This window comes from Triticum urartu, chromosome 4A (genome assembly GCF_056163025.1).
Source record: "Triticum urartu cultivar PI428250 chromosome 4A, HENAU_Tu73, whole genome shotgun sequence".
In the NCBI taxonomy this organism is placed as follows: domain Eukaryota; kingdom Viridiplantae; phylum Streptophyta; class Magnoliopsida; order Poales; family Poaceae; genus Triticum; species Triticum urartu.
The window spans coordinates 527256060-527279651 of NC_141876.1; the positions used below are offsets into that span (position 1 = coordinate 527256060).

The 23592-nt window shown below is 47.6% G+C and overlaps 1 pseudogene; it reads left to right on the forward strand.

Annotated features, from left to right (window-relative positions):
* Positions 1–527: 527 nt before the first annotated feature.
* LOC147976405 (uncharacterized) lies at positions 528–1047 on the forward strand (annotated as a pseudogene).
* Positions 1048–23592: the final 22545 nt, after the last annotated feature.

Here is a 23592-nt window from a genome sequence, read left to right on the forward strand (position 1 = left end):
GTCAACTAGAGGCTTACTAGGGAGATGGTGTTGTTTATGTATCCACACATGTATCTGAGTTTCCTATCAATACAATTCTAGCATGGATAATAAACGATTATCATGAACAAGGAAATATAATAATAACTAATTTATTATTGCCTCTAGGGCATATTTCCAACAACATCACCATGGCCGGCGCTGGATCGAGCTCGTCTGGACCGGCGGAAGGTAGGTTCACCGTGAATTCCTAACCCTAACGGATCCAGTGATCTATCATGGGGCCCACCACCCCACGTGTCACGACTTGACTTGCTGCAGCGCGCGTGTGGACGAGTTTGGCAGAACAGTTCGGCCGACGCCCTGGCCAGAAAAGATTTCCATAATCATATGGTTACTGCCAAGAATTACATAATTGCCTTGCAAAGCAAGTAATAACCTAACTAATAGTACTAGTAACTAACTAAATCCCAATTACTCTAACAAAGTAATTTCAGACGTGAGATTTCCAACAGCACTGCTCGAGCAGCGCGGGACACATGTCAACGATGACGGCAATCAGATCTCTAGCGTGGAAGGTCGTACGGTGTTCACCATCGGCTATCCGGCCAGCCGTGGAGGCGGATCACGAGCTGCTCCTCCGTAGGCTGCCTTCCCCACAGCGAATCATCATACGCCCATCACAGCCGCCGGTCAACAAATCTCGCCTATTTAGCTCGTGTGGGGGTCCAACAGTGGATGGTAGAAGGTCCCATCTCGATAATCTGGGTCCCGAGGAACTTTGAGAGCACGTGGAGAAGAAGAAGTCGGAGCTGCTCTACACGCTGCTGAAGATGGACGCATGCACAGGCCTGGGCGCGTGCAAGCGTGCCAAAGCGGGAGGAGCTGCTCCCGCTGCTCCAACCCAAGGCACGACAACAAGGACGACAACATCGTAGGCCTGCACATAAACGAATTTTAACCTTGGTGCTCAAATTCCTACTCTTCGTGTATTGTGCACCGCCTATTGTGACCGTGCTTCTCGTTTACAGGAACAATTTGTGGCCTTGGGACTTGGGAGAGGATTGAACATGAGGCTGGTTGTAACGGGGAGTATCATATACTAGTATCATGCATATGAGTGTATGATACTACCTTCCTAATGCACAGTGTCATATATTAGTATCATGTTGTACTTTATTTATTGCCATGCATGACACAAAGTAGCATAACATTTATTATGATACGGTATCATGATATGATACTTCACCCTCTTTTTTTCATTTAATGCTATGCCACCTAATCAAAATTTCCTAGTTGGCATGCATGATACTAGCTATCATACTACCATTACAACCAGCCCGAGGCCAAATAATAATGTTTCAGCTCGTCCCTTTTTTTGTTGCCCGAACAATTATGTCTTTAGTTCTTCGATGTAGTCTTGAACTACTTTTTGAAAAAAAATTAATATCATGAAGATACCAACTAGACCTAGCATCTGCATCAACAAATGTCTCAAAGACATCCAGGATGCACACAACCCGAAAATAAAAGAAAAAAGAAAGGGAAAAGATAAAGGCCTCGCCACAGTGATCAATCCCTCTCAGCAGCAACATATAAACCACCACCAAAGACAACATTCGGAAAACAAAAAACGTCTTCAAAACCGATGCCTTCAAAATGGAATCGGTGCATAAGCTCCGTCGTCGCCCGATCCCGGATCTTAGGTTTTCACCGTGGAGAAAATCCGAGCTCTCAAAAGAATACCTTCAGTAAGACAATTACCAGGTGTAAGGGCATATTTATCCCTAAGGTGTTTTGGTGATTGATGACAATGCTTTTGCGAACTAATCATGTGCCTTGAGTATTTCAGACGTTTCATCACTAGGCACAAGACGGTTTGTGTCCCCCTCGAAGACTATTGAAGACGGCGTTTGTCTATGTTTCTTTTCGGTGGTTTTGAGTCGTAGGAAATCCGTACTATTAAGAGGGGGTCCGCATTGGTGAGGCTAGGGTGGAATCAACACGTACACATCCCTTGTGCACCCTCTGAGCTTTTCCTTTTCATTGAAGGCTCCCTTGTTGCCTTTCTCCCTGTGGTCTGGTCCCAGCGGTAGTACCGCGAACCCCGGTGGTAGTACCGCTCGAGAGCTACAAGCGGCAGTACCGCGAACCCGAGCGGTAGTACCGCTTGGAGCTCTCAGCCATAGTACCACCACGGCTCTGTGCTCCTATTGCCTCGACTGAAGGTTTCTCCTTTCGTGTCAGGTTTTGTGGCACTAGCTGCGCCAGTAGGAGCGGTAGTACCGCTCTTGGGTGGTAGTACCGTTCTTACCACTGCGGTAGTACCGCCCTGGGTCCAGGTCCTGCTCTGCTTCCCGCTCCCGTCCTTTTGTGCGGCAGTGCCGCGAGGTGGAATGGTAGTACCGCTGGCCACAGGGGTAGTACCACCCACCCCAGCAAGGATAACAGTTGGTTTGTCTTCCCCCCTTATAAAAGGAGGTCTTCTGCTCCAAGTTGACCTACCTCTTTTCCCCAAGCTCCATTGTTGCCCCAAAGCTCTTTTTTGCCCGATCTCTCTCCCCGCCCAATCAAACTTGTTGATTTTCTAGGGATTGGTTGAGAAGGCCCAGATCTACACTTCCACCAAGAGAAATTTGATTCACCCCACTCATCCCTTGCGGATCTTGTTACTCTTGGGTGTTTGAGCACCCTAGATGGTTGAGGTCACCTCGGAGCCATATTCCATTGTGGTAAAGCTCCGTGGTTTCGTCGGGAGCCTCCAATTTGGTTGTGGAGAGAGCCCCAACCTTGTTTGTAAAGGTCTGGTCGCCGCCTCCAAGGGCACAAATAGTGGAATCACGACATCTCGCATCGTGTGAGGGCGTGAGGAGAATATGGTGTCCCTAGTGGCTTCTTGGGGAGCATTGTGCCTCCACACCGCTCCAACGGAGACGTACTTCCCCTCAAAAGGAAGGAACTTCGGTAACACATCCTCATTTTCACCGGCTCCACTCTTGGTTATCTCTTGCCTTTACTTGTGCAAGCTTTTGTGTTGTATCCTTAGCTTGCTTGTGTACTTTTTGTTGTTGCATCATATAGGTTGCTCACCTCGTTGCATATCTAGACAACCTACTTTGATGCAAAGTTTAAATTGGTAAAGAAAAGCTAAAAATCGTTAGTTGCCTATTCACCCCCCACCCTCTAGTCAACTATATCGATCCTTTCAATTGGTATTAGATCCTCGTCTCTTTACTAAGGACTTTGCTGCCCAAAGAGTATGGCTGAAACCGTAGACGGTGCAGAGGAACACTCTGATGTGAATCCAATCTCGTCTACGGCCGATGGGGGAACCGTGGTCTCTCGTGAGGAATTCAATGTGGCCTTGGACACATTAAAAACCTCCATGACAACCGAGGTTGAAAGCATGTTTAATAAATTCATAGAAGGGCTTAAACTATCCACTGCACCATTGAGAGTGGGTGATCCCACTAATAAGGTGACGGATGCTAACTCCGATAAGGGGGAAGCTACTAGTGATCAAGTTCCTTCTTCTAGTGGTAAAAATGGCACCGGCATCTTTGCCCATGTGGAACCTCCACTTGTTTATGGTGGACCGATTCCTTCCACTCATTTGAATCATGCCGGTCCTCCCCCCAAGATTGTGAAAAATGAGGACTTTGATTCTTGGGTCTATCGCTTTAAGCGTCATTTAAATCATGTGAATACTAATCTTTGGAGAATCATTGAAGAAGGTTTCTATCTGCATGACCGAAGCAACTTCACTCCTAGAGAAGCCGCGGATAATCAATTCAACGAGAATGCTCTCTTCATCGTCCAAGATGCAATTCCACCCGAAGATTTTCCTCATCTCCGGCCCTTCGCCATGGACAAAGATGCATGGCATCAAGTTGTTTCCCTCTACAAGGGAAGCACAAGAATTCAACGCTCCAACTATGAAGTGGTGCAAGATGAAGCCGATGAGTTTGCAATGAAAGAAGATGAAGAACCTCGTGAGCTTCATCGAAGAGTATCCAAACTCACGGTCTCACTTCAAGATCATGGGAGCAAGGACACGGATGACAATTGGATCAAGCGCAAATTCCTCAAGGCAATGATGCCTTGCCACAAGGCCATGTCCTCCGCCATTCGTCAAAGGCCAGACTTCCACACCTTGTCCTCAAGTTAAGTGTTGGATGAGTTTGTGTCCATGAGCATCTTGGACAAGACCGCCAACAATGTAGTGCTACATTCTCAAAGAGCAAAGAAGCCCAACCTTGCAATAAAAGCCAAGGTTAGTGTGGAAGAAGAGGATGAATAAGAAGAAGAGGAGAGCAACCCCGAAGGTACAAAGTATGCCTATCATGAATAGATGGCTCTTGCTTCAAGGCAATTTTGGAGCAAGAAAAACTCAGGGCCCAACTTCAACAAGAACAACTCAAGTGGCACGAAGGGCAAGAAATGTGTGAGGACTTGCTATAATTGTGGCAATGTGAGCCATTTTGTTGCGGAGTGCCCGTATGAGAAGAGGGAAGACAATGGTGGCAAGCTCATTCGAAAGGACAAAGCCAAGTCTTTCCCAAAGAAGAGAAACTTCACCAAGAAGACTCCTCCCAAGGCGTTGTTGGTACAATAAGAGTACAATGAGGATGATGATGATGATGAGGATGGTGAGTTGGTTGCCATGGCCTCCGTTGCCATTGCGACACTCCACGAGTGTCACTCTTCGACTCACCCAATGAGAGCATCACCGCCAAGTGCCTCATGGCTAAAGCCACCAACAAGGTAACCCCCAACATCAAAACTACCATCATTAATAATCCTTCTTTGACGTATTGCATTGATGAACATGATGGATCTAGTGTGGAGGAGAATGAGTTTGAGTCCTTTATGGGAAAACTCAAGGGTAAATCCAAAAAGCACTTCGTTGCTCTCTTGGAACAACTTGGTGAAGCCAATGACATGATCGAGGCTCACGAAGATACCATCACTAAGATGGAGAGTCATAGTCGTGACTATGCCGATGAGATTTTGGATCTTTCCAATGCTCTTGAAAAAGAGCATGGTCTTCATTTGGCTCTTGAGGAGTCACAAAACGATGATCACACTAAGTCAAATAAAGATCTTGATCATGCTATTGTTGTTTCTCGTGTGCTAAACTCCGAGAAGGCCAAGCTTGGGGTTGATCTTGCTAGACTCAAAGAGGAGTTTGACCTATTTGACAAGGCTCACAAGGTCTTGAAGTGTACTCATGCCAGCCTCAGAGAGTCTCATGATCAACTTCAAGTAAAGCTAACCAAGGAGAAAGCCACATTTCCTCATATGGTGTTAATTGATAATGCAAATGCTACTAACCCATGTTGTGAGCATGCACATCTTGTTGAGGAGAATTCTAAGTTGAAGGAGCGACTTGAGAAAGGCCTTGTTTCTTGCATACAAGGCGAGAAAACCTCAACGACCTTTTGAGCAATCAAAAGGGGGTTGTGACCAAGGAAGGGATTGTGTACGCACCCAAGTCTAAGAACAAGAAGAAGAATGACAAGGCCAAACGACCTGCCCCTCTCAAGCAAACCTTTGTGAAGGAGGGAGAGGGTGCTACTAAGGAGAAGAAGAAGAACACTGTGAAGGGTGGTGATGCCAAGAAGGGAAACACTTCCCTTCCCAACCAAGCCGGCGACTTTAACCCTTATGTGTTGTGCCATGCTAGTGATGGACATGTTTATGCCAAATTTGTTGGCTCTCCTTATGAGTACATTGAATGTCTATTTGGGTTCATGAGACCCTTGTTACTAACATCAAAGGACCCATTACTAAATGGGTACCTAAAACCAAGCATTGATCTCTTGTAGGTGTTTGCTTCCGGTGGGGTATCGTGGTTGCTCGATAGTGGAGACACTAATCATATGACCGGAAGCAAGGATTTTGTGGTGGATGTTCACAAGATTCCATCTATGCCCACCAATGTCGAGTGGGGTGATGCCTCGTCCTCCAAGGTATTGGGGCTTGGCAAGGTTGTCATTTCTCATGATCTCACGATTGAGAAGATCATGCTTCTTGAGTCCCTTGCAGACAATTTACTTTCCATTCGTCAACATGCACTCATGGGCTTTGCCACTTTCTTTGATGTTGATACCGTGGCCCTCTTGTGGAGCAAGACTCTTAAAGTAGCCTTTGTTGGGCATGTCGAGAACGGTCTCTATGTGATTAACTCTTCGGAGCGACCCACTAAGACCGCGACATGCCTAATGGCTAAAGTTGACGTGGATGGCTTTGGCATCGCCGTTTAGCCGATGTCAATATGAGATCTTTGCAAAGTCTTCTCAAGGGGGACCATGTCCGTGGACTAAACAATGTTAGTTTTGCTAAAGATCGTGCTTGTAGTGCTTGTATTGAAGGAAAGCTTCATGAAAAGGCTCACCCTCCCACGACTATCATCTACTCGAAGAGGCCTTTGGAGCTCCTTCACTTGGATCTCTTTGGGCCTCCATCCTTTGATAGTCTCGGGGGTATAAAGTATTGCTTGGTGATTGTGGATGATTATTCAAGATACACTTGGGTATACTTCTTTAAGAGGAAGAGCGAGAGCCAACAAACCGTCATTGACTTTGCAAATGAAGCCCAACGACAACACAATGCAAAGATCTTGACGATAAGAAGCGACAACGGCACCGAGTTCAAGAACTACACCTTGGATGAGTTCCTTAGTGATGAGGGGATCAAGCATCAATATTCCGCACCATACACCCCTCAACAAAATGGCATAGCAGAGAGGAAGAACTGGACGTTGATGGATGCAGCAAGGACCATGATGGCGGAGTTCAAGTCTCCATACAACTTTTGGGCCGAAGCCATCAACACCGCTTGTCATGCATCCAATCGGCTCTACCTCCGCAAGGGCTTGAACAAGACTCCTTATGAGATACTCACCGGTAACAAGCCCAACCTCAAGTACTTCCAGATGTTCGGGTGTAAGTGTTTCATTCTCAAGAAAGGTGTTCGTTTGTCTAAATTTGAGGCTAGAACTTATGAGGGAATATTTGTTGGTTATGCTACCAACTCTCATGCTTACCGTGTCCTCAATAAGTCCACGAGACTCATTGAGGAGACATGTAACATGGAGTTTGTGAGAATAACGGCTCCCAAGTGGAGCAAAGTGGCACTTGTGATGTAGGCGATGAAATTCCTCCCCAAGCCATAAGAAGAATGGGAGTTGGCTTTATCCTACCCATTGAGGAACCCCTTGTGGCCAAAGGAGAAGGACAATGCTCCACTCAAGTGGAGCCATCACCAACCCAAGGCCCACACGCTTTCGAATAACAAAGTGAAGGCCCTCAACATCATGAACAAGACCAAGGGCAAGATTAATCTCAAGACGGTGTTGAATCAGCAAGTGATGCCCAAGGTCAAGTTCTCTCCTCCGAGCAAGTTCAAGATCAAGAGCAAGCTCAAGATCAAGAACAATCTCAAGAAGGCGCCCAAGTTGATCAAGTCACCGCTCCTCAACACACCCCTGAGGAGGAATTGGAGCGTCGTGCCGCCAAGATCGCTTCCAAGCTCTCAACCAAGGGCCATCTCATGACAAATGTGCTTGGAAGCATTTGAAAGGGTGTAAGCACTCGTAGACAATTGGCAAACTATTGTGAACATCACGCGTTTATCTCTTGTGTTCAACCCCAAAAGGTCTATGAGGCGCTCGAAGATCCGGATTGGCTCAATGCCATGCATGAAGAACTCAACAACTTCGAGTACAACAAGGTGTGGAGGTTGGTGCCAAGGCCAACGGGGAACCACAATGTCATTGGAACCAAGTGGATATTCAAGAACAAGCAAGACGCTCATGGAATTATCATTCGCAACAGGGCCCAATTGGTAGCACAAGGCTACTCCCAAGTCGAGGGTATTGACTACGGTGAAACCTTTGCTCTCGTTGCTCGCCTTGAATCCATTCGCATGTTGATTGCTTATGCTTCTCATCATAACTTTAAGTTGCAACAAATGGATGTGAAGAGTGCTTTTCTCAATGGTCCCATTAATGAGTTGGTGTATGTCAAGCAACCCCCCGGGTTCGAGGATCCCTATTTTCCCGATCATGTGTACCAACTCGATAAGGCACTTTATGGCCTTAAGCAAGCCCCACATGCGTGGTATGACCACCTTACCAAGTTGTTGCAAGATCGCGGTTTTGAAATTGGGAAAATCGACCCCACTCTTTTTACCAAGAAGGTCAAAGGGGAGTTGTTTGTGTGCCAACTATATGTTGATGATATTATCTTTGGTTCCCCTAACAAAGCTTTCAATGAGGAATTTGCCACACTTATGACCTCCAAGTTTAAGATGTCCATGATGGGAGAATTGAAGTTTTTTCTCGGGTTTGAAGTCAAGCAACGGAGAGAAGGAACCTTCATCAACCAATCCAAATACACTCAAGACATGCTCAAGACATTCAAGCTCAATGATGTCAAGCCGGCTTCCACTCCAATGCCTATAAAATGCCAACTTGACTTAGATCCCAATGGTAAAGCGGTGGATCAAAAGGTATATCGCTCCATGATTGGCTCCTTGCTTTACCTTTGTGCATCTAGACCGGATATCATGTTGAGTATGGGAATTTGTGCACGGTTTCAAGCCGCACCTAAGGAAAGTCACTTTGTGGCGGTCAAGCGAATCTTTCGATATTTGGCTCATACCCCAAACTTTGGCTTATGGTACCCAAGAGGAGCAAACTTCAAGCTTGTAGGTTATTCGTACTACGATTGGGTGGGAGACAAAGTGGATAGGAAGTCCACTTCCGGAGGATGCCAATTTCTTGGTTGCTCTTTGGTGAGTTGGTCTTCCAAGAAGCAAAGTTGTATGTCTCTCTCGTCCACCGAGGCGGAGTACGTGGCCGCTGGTAGTTGTTGTGCACAACTTCTTTGGATGAGGCAAACTTTAAAGGATTACGGTGTCATTTGTGACAAAGTGCCTCTTTGGTGTGACAATGAAAGTGCCATCAAGATTTCTCTCAACCCGGTTCAACATTTCAAGATGAAGCATATTGAGATTCGATATCACTTCATCCGGGATCACATTAGGGAAGGGGATATCGAGCTCAACTATGTCAACACTCATGATAACCTTGTAGATATTTTCACGAAGCCTTTGGATGAAGCAAGATTTCGCAAGTTAAGGCATGAGCTAAATATCATAGATTCGAACAATGTGACTTGAACCCTTGCACACCCCACCATACTCAACTTGTTGTCTTGTTTAAGTGTAGGCATGGACATAGGGGGAGTGTTGTCCTCTCAATGAACTCTCCCTCCCCCCATTATGCATAAATTGATCAAGTCTTTCACTTTAGCCATTTTTATGGTACTTGTGCTTCAAAGACGAGTTTTGGTCATGGGACCAAGGTTAAAATCTTCGCGGCGCCATACCTCTTGACTCATACATAGGTGGCCTCAGTCACCGCCCTCTCTTGAAGAGGTGTGCGTTTCTTGTCCTATCGCTAGTGTTCTCGTTGCGGTGTTTTGGTTCCCTCTTCTTGCCTTTTGTTTTTTCCTTCTTTTTGAGCTAGCCGTGTGGTGTCTAGTCGTTGGGTCTTGCTGGGCGGTACTGCCGCTGGTGGTGCATGGTACTACTGCTTATGCTGATAAGCAGTACTACCGCCCACCCGAGCGGTACTACCGTTGAGGGGCGGGACCAGGGAGTTATGTCGGGCAGGGGGAGGTTTCGTCTCCCCCATACCCATTCACACCGCCCCCTCGTTCTTCTTCATCTCTCCTGCGTCGACTCGCCGCCGGAGGGCTCCGGCGGGCCGCCGTCTCTGGGTCATCCCTCTCCATTTCCTTCGGCGGAGTCGATCCCCAGCCCGTCCTCTTGCCATGGATGCCGGTATTGCCCCAGTTCCTTCTCTCCTTTTGTCTAGATTTTAGATCTAGTGTCTTAGGGGCAATAGTGGTTGCATCTCTCGATTTTTTGCTAAATCTAGGGTTGAGTAGGTTGGAGATGGCGACTAGACTTTTGGGATTGATAATTGGTAGGAGTATTTTCGAATTTGGCAGTCCGGTAGTGCCGGATTTCACCACGGCAGTAGGGAACCACCGTTTCCCCGTCTTGAGCAGTACTACCGCTCCCAGTGGAGCGGTACTACCGCTAGGGCGGTACTGCCGCTTATGGATCGCGGGACTACCGCTGTCTGCCCAATTCCATTCTGTTCCTGCCATTTTTTTGATATCTTTTGTTGTGTTTGGTGGCTTATGCTTGTTCTTTCTGGTTGTTCCATGTGTCCGTGTGTTTGGTTCCAGGTGATGGTCCTTATGAGAAGCATGCGCGTCGTGTCAACCCTGGGCGTGCAACTTCCAAGCGCTACCGCACCTCGGAGACAACGGCGGCCTCATCAAGTGTTCCGCCTCCGCCTCAAATGAAGAAGATGAGTGCGTCCAGGCCCAAGCCAAGGACCAAGTCTGTGACAGAGATGTCTGCCAAGGAATTCTGGGAGAAGCGTCGGCGCAACCCCTATGAGGTCGTTCAAGAACCCGCCTTGGTCAACCGCCCATTCTGGAACCGTTTTCAATATGCCATCTACTTTGATGTGATCAAAGCCAAGAAGAATCTTTTTATTGATGTTCGCTCCATCGATGTTGGCTTTATGAAGAAGGATTCTGACTACTTTGGGGAGGCTCTTCAGATGTGCTCTCAGTTGAACATCCTTAGGATCATCCAGTTCAACAAGGACTTTGATGCAGATTTGGTGGCTCAGTTTTATGCCATCGTCCATCTTGGAATAGATGAGGACAGGACTCTGACTTGGATGACAAATGGCAGGATGCTTTCTGTCAAATGGAAGGCCTTCATGGAGCTTCTTGAAGTTGAGGATCAAGGTCTTTAGAACCCAGTTGGCTTTCGCCCTCATCGCAATGCAACTTCCACTCACAAGCAAGCTCTCTAGCCATATTGTACCTTGAAGATTAACCCAGTGATTCAGAAGGAGTCCTATGAGCTGCCAGCATATCTGGATATTCTCCATCGCATCTTCAGGGAGACCCTCTTCCCTCGCATTGGCAGCTTGGATATGGTACACTCTTTTCTTGTGGACATGCTTTTTTTCTGTCAACGTGAGAAGGAAGAAAACACTGGAGACTCCTCGGATATCTCTCATGTCATGTGGTCTGAGTTGGTTTCTGCCATCTCTGAGCGCAAGTGCCCTATCTATGGACCGTTTATCATGTTGCTCATTGAGAAGGCCTGGGAGCGTGTGTACCCTAAGGTGGTGCTGGAGACTGGGGATCTAGTTTCTCATGAGATCAAGCGCCTGAGGAAGGAGAATTGGGGCATCGCAGCTCCGAGTTCTGGCGTTCCACCTGGAGCTGCTGACATGGAGACCGAGGCTGATGCTGATGATGACGATGACTATGAGCCATCTGGAGCAGAGCCCTCTTGGGCAATGAAGCTCAAGCGCCAGATGAAGAAACTCTTCTGCATGGAGTCTCACAGTCAGAACATGACTCATGTGGCTGAGAAGCAGGCCAGGAGTCATCACAAGGAGCTCATGCGTCAGTTGGGTGCGACCGTTGCCAGCGGTTCTGAGGGCAAGACCACTAATGAGGAGTGGATTCAGCAGCACTGTTCGTTGACCAATTCAGACAGCGAGCAGTTTCTGAGTGAGGATGGCAGTGCATACGATCCCGCGAGGATGTGATGATTGAGCCCCTCAGTTTGCTATCACTTGGAGCCCTAGCAGCGCTCTTTGCCTTTTTGGTGTCTCGATGCCAAAGGGGGAGAGAGCTTAGGGATTTGTCGTTGTCGAGTTGCGAGCGTGTGTTTGTGTGGCGTGTTTTCCTTGCCTGTCTTTCTCGCAAACTCTTTTCTCATGTTGAACCTTGTTTGCGTTGGTTTGGTTGTGCTTGTGAGACTTATCTTTCATATGGTGTAAAACATATGCACTCTATCACATCTTATTGAGCTTATGTTATCTTCTGCTATTTATGTTATGCTCATATTTACTTTCTTGCTTAGTGTTAGCCTTATTTTTGCAAGATGTGCATTGTCTATAAAATATAGGGGGAGTGTTGATCCTAGGATGTGCGCCGTGCAGTCCAAAGCACTTATCTAGATAGCACACATCTAGGGGGAGCCCGTCTATATTTTTGAGATATGGAGTTTGCTTATGTCCTATATTTTCCCCTTTGAGCAAATCCCGTATTGTCATCAATCCACCAAAAAGGGGGAGATTGTAAGGGCATATTTATACCTAAGGTGTTTTGGTGATTGATGACAATGCTTTTGCGGACTAATCATGTGCCTTGAGTGTTTCAGACGTTTCATCACTAGGCACAAGACGGTTTGTGTCCCCCTCGAAGACTGTTGAAGACGGCGTTTGTCTACGTTCCTTTTCGGTGGTTTTGAGTCATAGAAAAGCCGTACTATTAAGAGGGGGTCCGCATTGGTGAGACTAGGGTGGAATCAACACGTACACATCCCTTGTGCACCCTCTGAGCTTTTCCGTTTCATTGAAGGCTCCCTTGTTGCCTTCTCCCCGTGGTCTGGTCCCAGCGGTAGTACCGCGAACCCCAGCGGTAGTACCGCTCGAGAGCTACAAGCGGTAGTACCGCAAACCCGAGCGGTAGTACCGCTTGGAGCTCTCAGCCATAGTACCATTGCGGCTCCGTGCTCCTACCGCCTCGACTCAAGGTTTCTCCTTTCATGTCAGGTTTTGCGGCACTAGTTGCGGCAGTAGGGGCGGTAGTACCATTATTACCATCGCGGTAGTACCGCCCTGGGTCAAGGTCCTGCTCTCCTTCCCGCTCCCGTCCTTCTGCACGACAGTACCGTGAGGTGGAACGGTAGTACCGCTGGCCACAACGGTAGTACCGCCCACCCCTGCGGTAGTACCGCCCTGTGCGGGGCTGAGCAAGGATAACGGTTGGTTTGTCTTCCCCGCTTATAAAAGGAGGTCTTCTTCTCCAAGTTGACCTACCTCTTTTCCCCAAGCTCCATTGTTGCTCCAAAGCTCTTTTTCGCCCGATCTCTCTCCCTAACCAATCAAACTTGTTGATTTTCTAGGGATTGGTTGAGAAGGCCCAGATCTAGACTTCCACCAAGAGAAATTTGATTCACCCCACTCATCCCTTGCGGATCTTGTTACTCTTGGGTGTTTGAGCACCCTAGACGGTTGAGGTCACCTCGGAGCCATATTCCATTGTGGTGAAGCTTCGTGGTTTCGTTGGGAGCCTCCAATTCGGTTGTGGAGAGAGCCCCAACCTTGTTTGTAAAGGTCCGGTCGCCGCCTCCAAGGGCACCAATAGTGGAATCACGGCATCTCGCATCGTGTGAGGACGTGAGGAGAATACGGTGGCCCTAGTGGCTTCTTGGGGAGCATAGTGCCTCCACACCGCTCCAACGGAGACGTACTTCCCCTCAAAAGGAAGGAACTTCAGTAACACATCCTCGTCTTCACCAGCTCCACTCTTGGTTATCTCGTGCATTTACTTGTGCAAGCTGTTGTGTTGTATCCTTAGCTTGCTTGTGTACTTTTTGTTGTTGCATCATATAGGTTGCTCACCTCGTTGCATATCTAGACAACCTACTTTGATGCAAAGTTTAAATTGGTAAAGAAAAGCTAAAAATTGTTAGTTGCCTATTCACCCACCCCTCTAGTCAACTATATCGATCCTTTCACTAGGTACAACAAATGGAGGTCAGACCTTAGTTTTCAGCGTCAAAGTCATGACTCGACACCCGAGGAGCACAACCAAAATAAAATCCTCCAGTGTTGCTGCTGCCACTTGTCACTGTTGCTTCTGAAATTTATCAAACACCTGGTTGTCTCCATCGCCTCCAAGGCCCCCTCCGCAGTACTGATCCTCCGATCTCAGCCACCATGACTTTCTCCACCGCTGTCTATGCCATGGAAATCGAGATACCAACATATCCTATGGTGTCAACAAACAACAGAGTTTCGCGTCGTGTCCTCCGGGAGCCGCATAGGCTCATATGAACGTGCACAACCGGATTCTATCCGATCCAGATATCCTTGGGCAAGATCTCTGGCAGTAGTTCTGGAACACGTCGGCGGCCAAATCAAGGAGGGCCGAGACATGCCCCAACAGTTAATGATAAACATGTCTTTCTTCCCTCTTCTCATGCTCCATACATTGTTGTGCTTCGTGTCTAAGAGCAACTCTAACCGATCCCCAATAACCGGTTAGAGGAGTAAAAACTTGGTTTTACTCCTATAACCGACACCTAGTCGATCCCCAATCAACGTTAGTGGAGGAAAATTTATCCTCGGCCTCGCCCAACCTTCCTATTTATCCTCCACCGCTCAGTGATCGATTAAAATCCCTTGCCCAACCCATCCCTACTGCCCTCCCTCCGGTCGTTCCCCGGCCACCCCCTCCTCCCAATGGCCGGATCGCATGGCCGGCGCACCTTGTCATCGATCCGCGGCTCGGATCGGCGCTGCCACGCCCGCCGTGCCACATCCTCGACCCGCCGGCACGCCCCCTATCCGCATCTCTGACTTCCCGAACCTCCCTCCGTCGCGACAGCCGTAGAGGAAATACCTCGGTGTCCGCCAGTGTGCGTGGGGACTTGGGTGGTGGAGATCAGCGACCGGGAGACCCACACAAAGAAGTGGATCGGGCCATTCCACACGACGGAGCTCGCCACCATGGAATATGACTAGTGGCAAATCCGGTTCCACGGCGAGGCGGCGAGGCTCAACTTTCCATGGGTATGGTGCCCGCCCACCTCATCTTGGCGACATCGGGGGTGGTGGATGCGACGACAGCTCGGGAAGACCAGGAGGCCAGGAATATATGGCGGACAACCGCCGCCAGCACCCGGAGCTCGTGGAGACAAAGCGGGGCACTACTAGGGAAAAGCCTAGTAGCAGCGCGAGTTTTAGGCCTATCAGTAGCGCGGGACGATACGCTACTGATAAGGTGCTACAGCTAACGTGTAGAAGTAGTGCCTGTCATCCCACGCTACTGCTATACATGGATAGCAGCAGCGTGATACATCTCCAACGTATCTATAATTTTTGATTGCTCCATGCTATATTATCTACTGTTTTGGACATTATTGTGCATTATTCTCCACTTTTATATTATTTTTGGGACTAACCTATTAACCGGAGGCCCGGCCCAGAATTGTTGTTTTTTGCCTATTTCAGAGTTTCGCAGAAAAGGAATATCAAACGGAGTCCAAACGGAATGAAACCTTCGGGAACGTGATTTTCTCACCGAACATGATCCAAGAGACTTGGACCATACGTCAAGAAATAAAGGAGGAAGTCATGGGGTAGGGGGCGCGCCTACCCCCCCAGGCGCGCCCTCCACCCTAGTGGGCCCCTGTTGCTCCACCGACGTACTCCTTCCTCCTATATATACCTACGTACCCCCAAATGATCAAATATGGAACCAAATCCCTAATTCCACCGCCGTAACTTTCTGTATCCACGAGATCCCATTTTGGGGCCTGTTCCGGAGCTCCGCCGGAGGGGGCATCCATCACGGAGGGCTTCTACATCAACACCATAGCCTCTGCGATGAAGTGTGAGTAGTTTACCTCGAACCTTCGGGTCCATAGTTATTAGCTAGATGGCTTCTTCTCTCTTTTTGGATATCAATACAATGTTCTCCCCCTCTCTTGTGGAGATATATTCGATGTAATCTTCTTTTTGCGGTGTGTTTGTTGAGATCGATGAATTGTGGGTTTATGATCAAGTCTATCTATGGACAATATTTGAATCTTCTCTGAATTCTTTTATGTATGATTGGTTATCTTTGCAAGTCTCTTCGAATTATCAGTTTGGTTTGGCCTACTAGATTGATCTTTCTTGCAATGGGAGAAGTGCTTAGCTTTGGGTTCAATCTTGCGGTGTCCTTTCCCAGTGACAGTAGGGGCAGCAAGGAACGTATTGTATTGTTGCCATCGAGGATAACAAGATGGTTTTTTTATCATATTGCATGAATTTATCCCTCTACATCATGTCATCTTGCTTAAGGCGTTACTCTGTTTTCATGAACTTAATAATCTAGATGCATGTTGGATAGCGGTCGATGAGTGGAGTAATAGTAGTAGATGCAGGCAGGAGTCGGTCTACTTGTCTCGGACGTGATGCCTATATACATGATCATACCTAGATATTCTCATAACTATGCTCAATTCTGTCAATTGCTCAACAGTAATTCGTTCACCCACCGTAAAATACTTTTGCTCTTGAGAGAAGCCACTAGTGAAACCTATGGCCCCCGGGTCTATCTTCATCATATTAATATTCCAATACTTAGTTATTTCCTTTGCTTTTGACTTTGCTTTTATTTTACTTTGCATATTTATCACAAAAATACCAAAAATATTATCCTATCATATCTATCAGATCTCACTCTCGTAAGTGATCATGAAGGGATTGACAACCCCTTATCGCGTTGGTTGCGAGGAGTTATTTGTTTTGTGCTGGTATGAGGGACTCACGCGTAGCCTCCTACTGGATTGATACCTTGGTTCTCAAAAACCGAGGGAAATACTTACGCTACTTTTCTGCATAATCCTTTCCTCTTCAAGGAAATCCAACGCAATGCTCAAGAGGTAGCACAACGCGCTTTGGTGAAGAGCGATGCTGATATTATCTGTAGCGCTCTTTACAGGGAAGCACTACTGGTAAGGCGGTGCTACTGCTAACTTTGTTCCCCTCGCTACTACTAGTTTTATTAGTTTTTTCTGCATATTTGTTTTGTATCTGAATAGGCTTTATACAATAATCTTTAGCATATCATACACATACAAATGTAATCATAGCATATACATACAACTAGTCTCATCAACTCATGTCATCATCATAATCATCATCCAACACAAAGTGGTCTCTCGTCATCATCTAGAAAATAACAATACAAGTCTCGATTACTTGCAACTACATCGTCATCCATCTAAACAATGATATATGCGAGAAGAGCTATCACTTTGAGTGAGAGCGGAACTATGTAGTACATGAGTTCGTATCCCTCTGTCGCATTGGCGTGAACCTAAACTAACTACTGCCTGTCAGTCGGAAACCGGATACCGGTACACCTGGGCCTGACACTCCGGCCACTCGTCGTATATATACTCCTGGCGTAGCACTTCTTCGCCATCAATCATCTATGCACCTGCATCATCACATGAGTTGATAATATGCAACATATATAGTTGAGCAACAGAAAGAAACAGACTTGGCAAAAATAGAAGCAACATATCATAAGCATAAATAACAAAGTTGATCGTACCCAAAATGCCCTAACTAGAGTGATCGTCGCTAGTCGAGGAGGACGGTTTAATTACATCACAAATAAAGTTTCGTCGTGCATAACTCAAAGTTTCGTCATACAGAAAGTATGGACTAAATGGACACATTGTCATATATCGACAATCACTCCAACATGTCGTGCCATCCATCCAAGTCAGGGAGATAGTCCCCGAGCCTAGTGAAAGGCTTCGGGTCGAGACGCTGAGAGGCTACCCGTGTTCGGACGTCTTCCCGCGACATTTGTCCTTCTTCGTAGAACATCCCTATTTTTCCGACGACCTCCTTCATGATGATTTGGGCAAGTTCACGCTGGATGTGATAGAACTCAGCGCGAAGTCGATGATCCTCGATATCTCCTACATTCTTTGCCCATTGCAGAATATGGGCATCGCCCGATGTAGGTGACATGCGAAGGTTCTGGTGATCCCGTCTGTACTCCAGCATGTGGTGTAGGACATAGAATCCATCATTAAGAGAATCACTCAGTTGCTGGATGCAGCAGAAGTCGGTCTTATGGCCGAAGGCGAGCCTGCCGCCCCTTCTCTTCTTGTCCTGGACCTCTCCACCCCGTGCTTCGTATTAAAACATAGCACTGTTGAGAACATCCTTGATGTGGGTGTAATCATTTTTGTTAATGTTCTTCGACGAGTCCAAGTAAAGAGTGTGGGAGTATCGGGGGTAGAGGATGATGAGGACGGCGCGCTCGCCGCTGTGCAAAATAAGTACACCTCAAATTAATTAGCCTCCACCATGCAAATGAATGGTTGAAATCGAAGGAACGATATCCGCGCGGATGACTTACAGGGATGATAAGGCACGAGAATCTCCTCCTTGTCCTTATTGGTGAGTACGAAATTGACGATGTATTCCCTCGCATATTCACGGTGCTTTGCGCAGACTCCCAAGAAGTCCTCGTGCATGAAGTATGGGTCAGCGACACAGATATGAGGTATCTGCTCAACCACGATGATGTAGTTCATGTGCAAGGCATATAGGCGGACAAACGTAAAATCCAGCTTCTTCACGTGATCGAATCGAAGGAAGAACTTATCCGCGGGGAAGAAGTCGACGTACGATAATTGCCGCGGAACGTTAACCACGTAGAGTGGGTATCCTGGATCTTTCGAGGCGATGAGGCCTTTCTCTATCCGCAGCACATCGTCATGAAGTCTCCTTAGATCGCCGAATCTGGTCCCTAGCGCTGCTGCAGGTAGGATTGGTTGACCGGGGATATGCAATTTATCCGCACCGGGGATATCTATACGGTCTTGAAGCCGAGGCTGCTGAGCGGCTGGATCATAGAATCAGCTTTCTTGCCTTTCCTCGGTCTCTTCCTAGGCTTCTTTGCTGGAAGGTCGTCTAATACGTTGAGCCTCCGGAGGCAGCAATTCAGGCACCGACTCATGACGCTCAAACCCTGAGTAGGCGCCAGTATAGACATACTATTGAGTGCCATCGTCATCCTCATCCTCATCCATGGCGACGTCATCAGCGACTAATGGAGCCTCTTCCTTACCCCGTCCGCTATCACCCAACCCGACACCCGACGCTAATTGGGTAGGTGGGGTGTTGATGTTCATACCTTGCTGAGGCTGCGTGCTGGTGGGTGTGCTCCTGACCGCCTCCAGACGAAGCAGACTCTTTGGCCACAACAGGACCCACCCATTGCAACAATCACCAAGCCGCCGTGGGGTCTCGTCGTCATCCCCCCTAGTACCAGAGGAGGAAAATTCTCGTGGCCCGGTTTGACACTGGCCACGGAAACCTTGAAGACGTCCGGGGGGATCGGCCGGCTATGGAACAATGGTTCCTTCGGCTTCATTATCGTCGCCTTCCCCACGTCCACCTTCTGGTCGCCAATGGTGTACAATATGGCGCACGGGGTTTCGTCGGCCTACAAAGAAAAGTCTGCGACGTGAGACATCTAAAAGGCAACGAAAACGGGAGATTATACATTTATTGAAGGGGGCCGGTGTGACAGATACCGTGAGGGCATCGAGCTCAGCCAAAGACAAAGCACCGCCGACCACGTCCAGTGCGGGAGCCAGTGCGGGAGCAGGTGCAGCTGCAGGTGCTGGTGCAACGCTAGTTGAGCTGCTCTCCAAAAGTTAGCAAGGGGAAAGTCCGCTGCATTTTTTCTTCTGGATTTTGCCTGGTCCAATTGAAAACGGCCGGAACCAAGGAAGTAGACATATCTACAACCATCTATTTTGCTGCAGCTACCGCTGTTGCGACTGTCTGAGTTAATTTCTTCTCAACCGCAATCTCAACCTTCTTGTAGATGTTTTCTTCAGTTAACCTCCGTCTTTCCTTTCTCTCCTCCGTGGTCTCACTGTAGTACTTCTTACACATGGCGCCGTCTCCGACACCATGCACGCATCCACACGACGGTCGAGTATCCACCGGGAGTCATTTCAATATGTTCAACGCCCGGTTGAATGGAGTCTCCCACTTGGGCCTCGCCAACGCCTCAGACGGTGATACGTCTCCAACGTATCTATAATTTTTGATTGCTCCATGCTATATTATCTACTATTTTGGACATTATTGGGCTTTATTTTCCTCTTTTATATTATCTTTGGGACTAACCTATTAATCGGAGGCCCAACCCAGAATTGCTGTTTTTTTGCCTGTTTTGCGGTTTCGAAGAAAAGGAATATCAAACGGAGTCCAAACGGAACGAAACCTTCGGGAACGTGATTTTCTCAACGAACAAGACCCGGGAGACTTGGACTATACGACAAGACACAAAAGAGGAGGCCACGAGGTAGGGGGCGCGCCTACCCCCCAGGCGCGCCCTCCACCCTCATGGGCCCCCTGTTGCTCCACGGACGTACTCCTTCCTCCTATATATACCTACGTACCCCCAAACGATCAGATACGGAGCCAAAAACCTAATTCCACCGCCACAACTTTCTGTATCCATGAGATCCCATCTTGGGGCCTATTCCGGAGCTCCGCCGGAGGGGGCATCGATCACGGAGGGCTTCTACATCAACACCATAGCCCCTCCGATGAAGTGTGAGTAGTTTACCTCAAACCTAAGGGTCCATAGCTATTAGCTAGATGGCTTCTTCTCTCTTTTTGGATCTCAATACAATGTTCTCCCCCTCTCTTGTGGAGAACTATTCGATGTAATCTTCTTTTTGCGGTGTGTTTGTTGAGACTGATGAATTGTGGGTTTATGATCAAGTCTATCTATGAACAATATTTGAATCTTCTCTGAATTCTTTTATGTATGATTGGTTATCTTTGCAAGTCTCTTCGAATTATCAGTTTGGTTTGGCCTACTAGATTGATCTTTCTTGCAATGGGAGAAGTGCTTAGCTTTGGGTTCAATCTTGCGGTGTCCTTTCCCAGTGACAGTAGGGGCAGCAAGGCACGTATTGTATTGTTGCCATCGAGGATAACAAGATGGGGTTTTCATTATATTGCATGATTTTATCCCTCTACATCATGTCATCTTGCTTAAGGCGTTACTCTGTTTTTAAATTAATACCCTACGTCAAGAAATAAAGGAGGAAGCCACAGGGTAGGGGGCGTGCCTACCCCCCCCCCCCCCAGGCACGCCCTCCACCCTAGTGGGCCCCTGTTGCTCCACCGACGTACTCCTTCCTCCTATATATACCTACGTACCCCCAAATGATCAAATACGAAACCAAAACCCTAATTCCACCGCTGTAACTTTCTGTATCCACGAGATCCCATTTTGGGGCCTGTTCCGGAGCTCCGCCGGAGGGGGCATCCATCACGGAGGGCTTCTACATCAACACCATAGCCTCTCTGATGAAGTGTGAGTAGTTTACCTCGGACCTTCGGGTCCATAGTTATTAGCTAGATGGCTTCTCTCTTTTTGGATCTCAATACAATGTTCTCCCCCTCTCTTGTGGAGATATATTCGATGTAATCTTCTTTTTGCGGTGTGTTTATTGAGACCGATGAATTGTGGGTTTATGATCAAGTCTATCTATGGAAAATATTTGAATCTTCTCTGAATTCTTTTATGTATGATTGGTCATCTTTGCAAGTCTCTTCGAATTATCAGTTTGGTTTGGCCTACTAGATTGATCTTTCTTGTAATGGGAGAAGTGCTTAGCTTTGGGTTCAATCTTGCGGTGTCCTTTCCCAGTGACAGTAGGGGCAGCAAGGAACGTATTGTATTGTTGCCATCGAGGATAACAAGATGGTTTTTTTATCATATTGCATGAATTTATCCCTCTACATCATGTCATCTTGCTTAAGGCGTTACTCTGTTTTCATGAACTTAATAATCTAGATGCATGCTGGATAGCGGTCGATGAGTGGAGTAATAGTAGTAGATGCAGGCAGGAGTCGGTCTACTTGTCTCGGACGTGATGCCTATATACATGATCATACCTAGATATTCTCATAACTATGCTCAATTCTGTCAATTGCTCAACAGTAATTTGTTCACCCACCGTAGAATACTTATGCTCTCGAGATAAGCCACTAGTGAAACCTATGGCCCCGGGTCTATCATCATCATATTAATCTCCTACTACTTAGTTATTTCCTTTTCTTTTTTACTTTGCCTTTATTTTACTTTGCATCTTTATCATAAAAATACCAAAAATATTATCTTATCATATCTATCAGATCTCACTCTCGTAAGTGGCCGTGTAGGGATTGACAACCCCTATTCGCGTTGGTTGCAAGGATTTATTTATTTTGTGCAGGTACGAGGGACTCTCGCATAGCCTCCTACTGGATTGATAGCTTGGTTCTCAAAAACTGAGGGAAATACTTACGCTACTTTGTTGTTGGAAATATGCCCTAGAGGCAATAATAAAATGGTTATTATTATATTTCTTTGTTCATGATAATTGTCTATTGTTCATGATATAATTGTGTTATCCGGAAATCGTAATACATGTGTGAATACATAGACCACAACACATCCCTAGTGAGCCTCTAGTTGACTAGCTCGTTGATCAAAAGATAGTCATGGTTTCCTGACTATGGACATTGGATGTCATTGATAACGGGATCACATCATTAGGAGAATGATGTGATGGACAAGACCCAATCCTAAGCTTAGCTCAAAGATCGTGTAGTTCGTTTGCTGTAGCTTTTCTGAATGTCAAGTATCATTTCCTTAGACCATGAGATTGTGCAACTCCCGGATACCGTAGGAGTGCCTTGGGTGTGCCAAATGTCACAACGTAACTGGGTGACTATAAAGGTACATTACAGGTATCTCCGAAAGTGTCTGTTGGGTTGGCACGAATTGAGACTAGGATTTGTCACTCCGTATGACGGAGAGGTATCTCTGGGCCCACTCGGTAATGCATCATCATAATGAGCTCAATGCGATCAAGAGGTTGATCACGGGATCATGCATTACGGTACGAGTAAAGTGACTTGCCGGTAACGAGACTGAACAAGGTATTGGGATACCGACGATCGAGACTCGGGCAAGTAACGTACCGATTGACAAAGGGAATTGTATACGGATTGATTGAATCCTCGACATCGTGGTTCATCCGATGAGATCATCGTGGAGCATGTGGGAGCCAACATGGGTATCCAGATCCCGCTGTTGTTTATTGACCGGAGAGTCGTCTCGGTCATGTCTGCATGTCTCCCGAACCCGTAGGGTCTACACACTTAAGGTTCGGTGACGCTAGGGTTGTTAGGAAGACTTGTATGTGATTACCGAATGTTGTTCGGAGTCCTGGATGAGATCCCGGACGTCAGGAGGAGTTCCGGAATGGTCCGGAGGTAAAGATTTATATATGGGAAGTTGTCATACGGTCGCCGGAAAGGTTCGGGGGCATATCGTACCGGGGCCACCGGAGGGGTTCCGGGGGTCCACGGGGAGGGGCCACCTCTTCTGGAGGGCCTTATGGGCTGTATGGAGAAGGGAACCAGCCCAAGTGGGCTGGGGCGCCACGCCCCCCTAGGGCCCTTGCGCCTAGGGTTGGGGGAAACCATAAGGGGGGCGCCCCCTTGCTTGGGGGGCAAGCCCCCCTCCCCTTGGCCGCCGCCCCCCTCTAGATCTCATCTAGAGGGGGCCGGCCCCCTTCCCCCTTCCCCTATAAATAGAGGGGTGAGGGGAGGGCTGCACACAACATCCAAGGCGCAGCCCCTCCCCTCCCCAACAACTCTCCTCCTCCATAAGAGCTTGACGAAGCCCTGCCGGAGTACTGCAGCTTCATCACCACCACGCCGTCGTGCTGCTGTTGGAGCCTTCTTCCTCAACCTCTCCCTCCTCCTTGCTGGATCAAGGTGCGGGAGACGTCCTCGCTCCGTACGTGTGTTGAACGCGGAAGTGCCGTCCGTTCGGCGCTAGGATCTTCAGTGATTTGGATCACGTCGAGTACGACTCCATCAACCCCGTT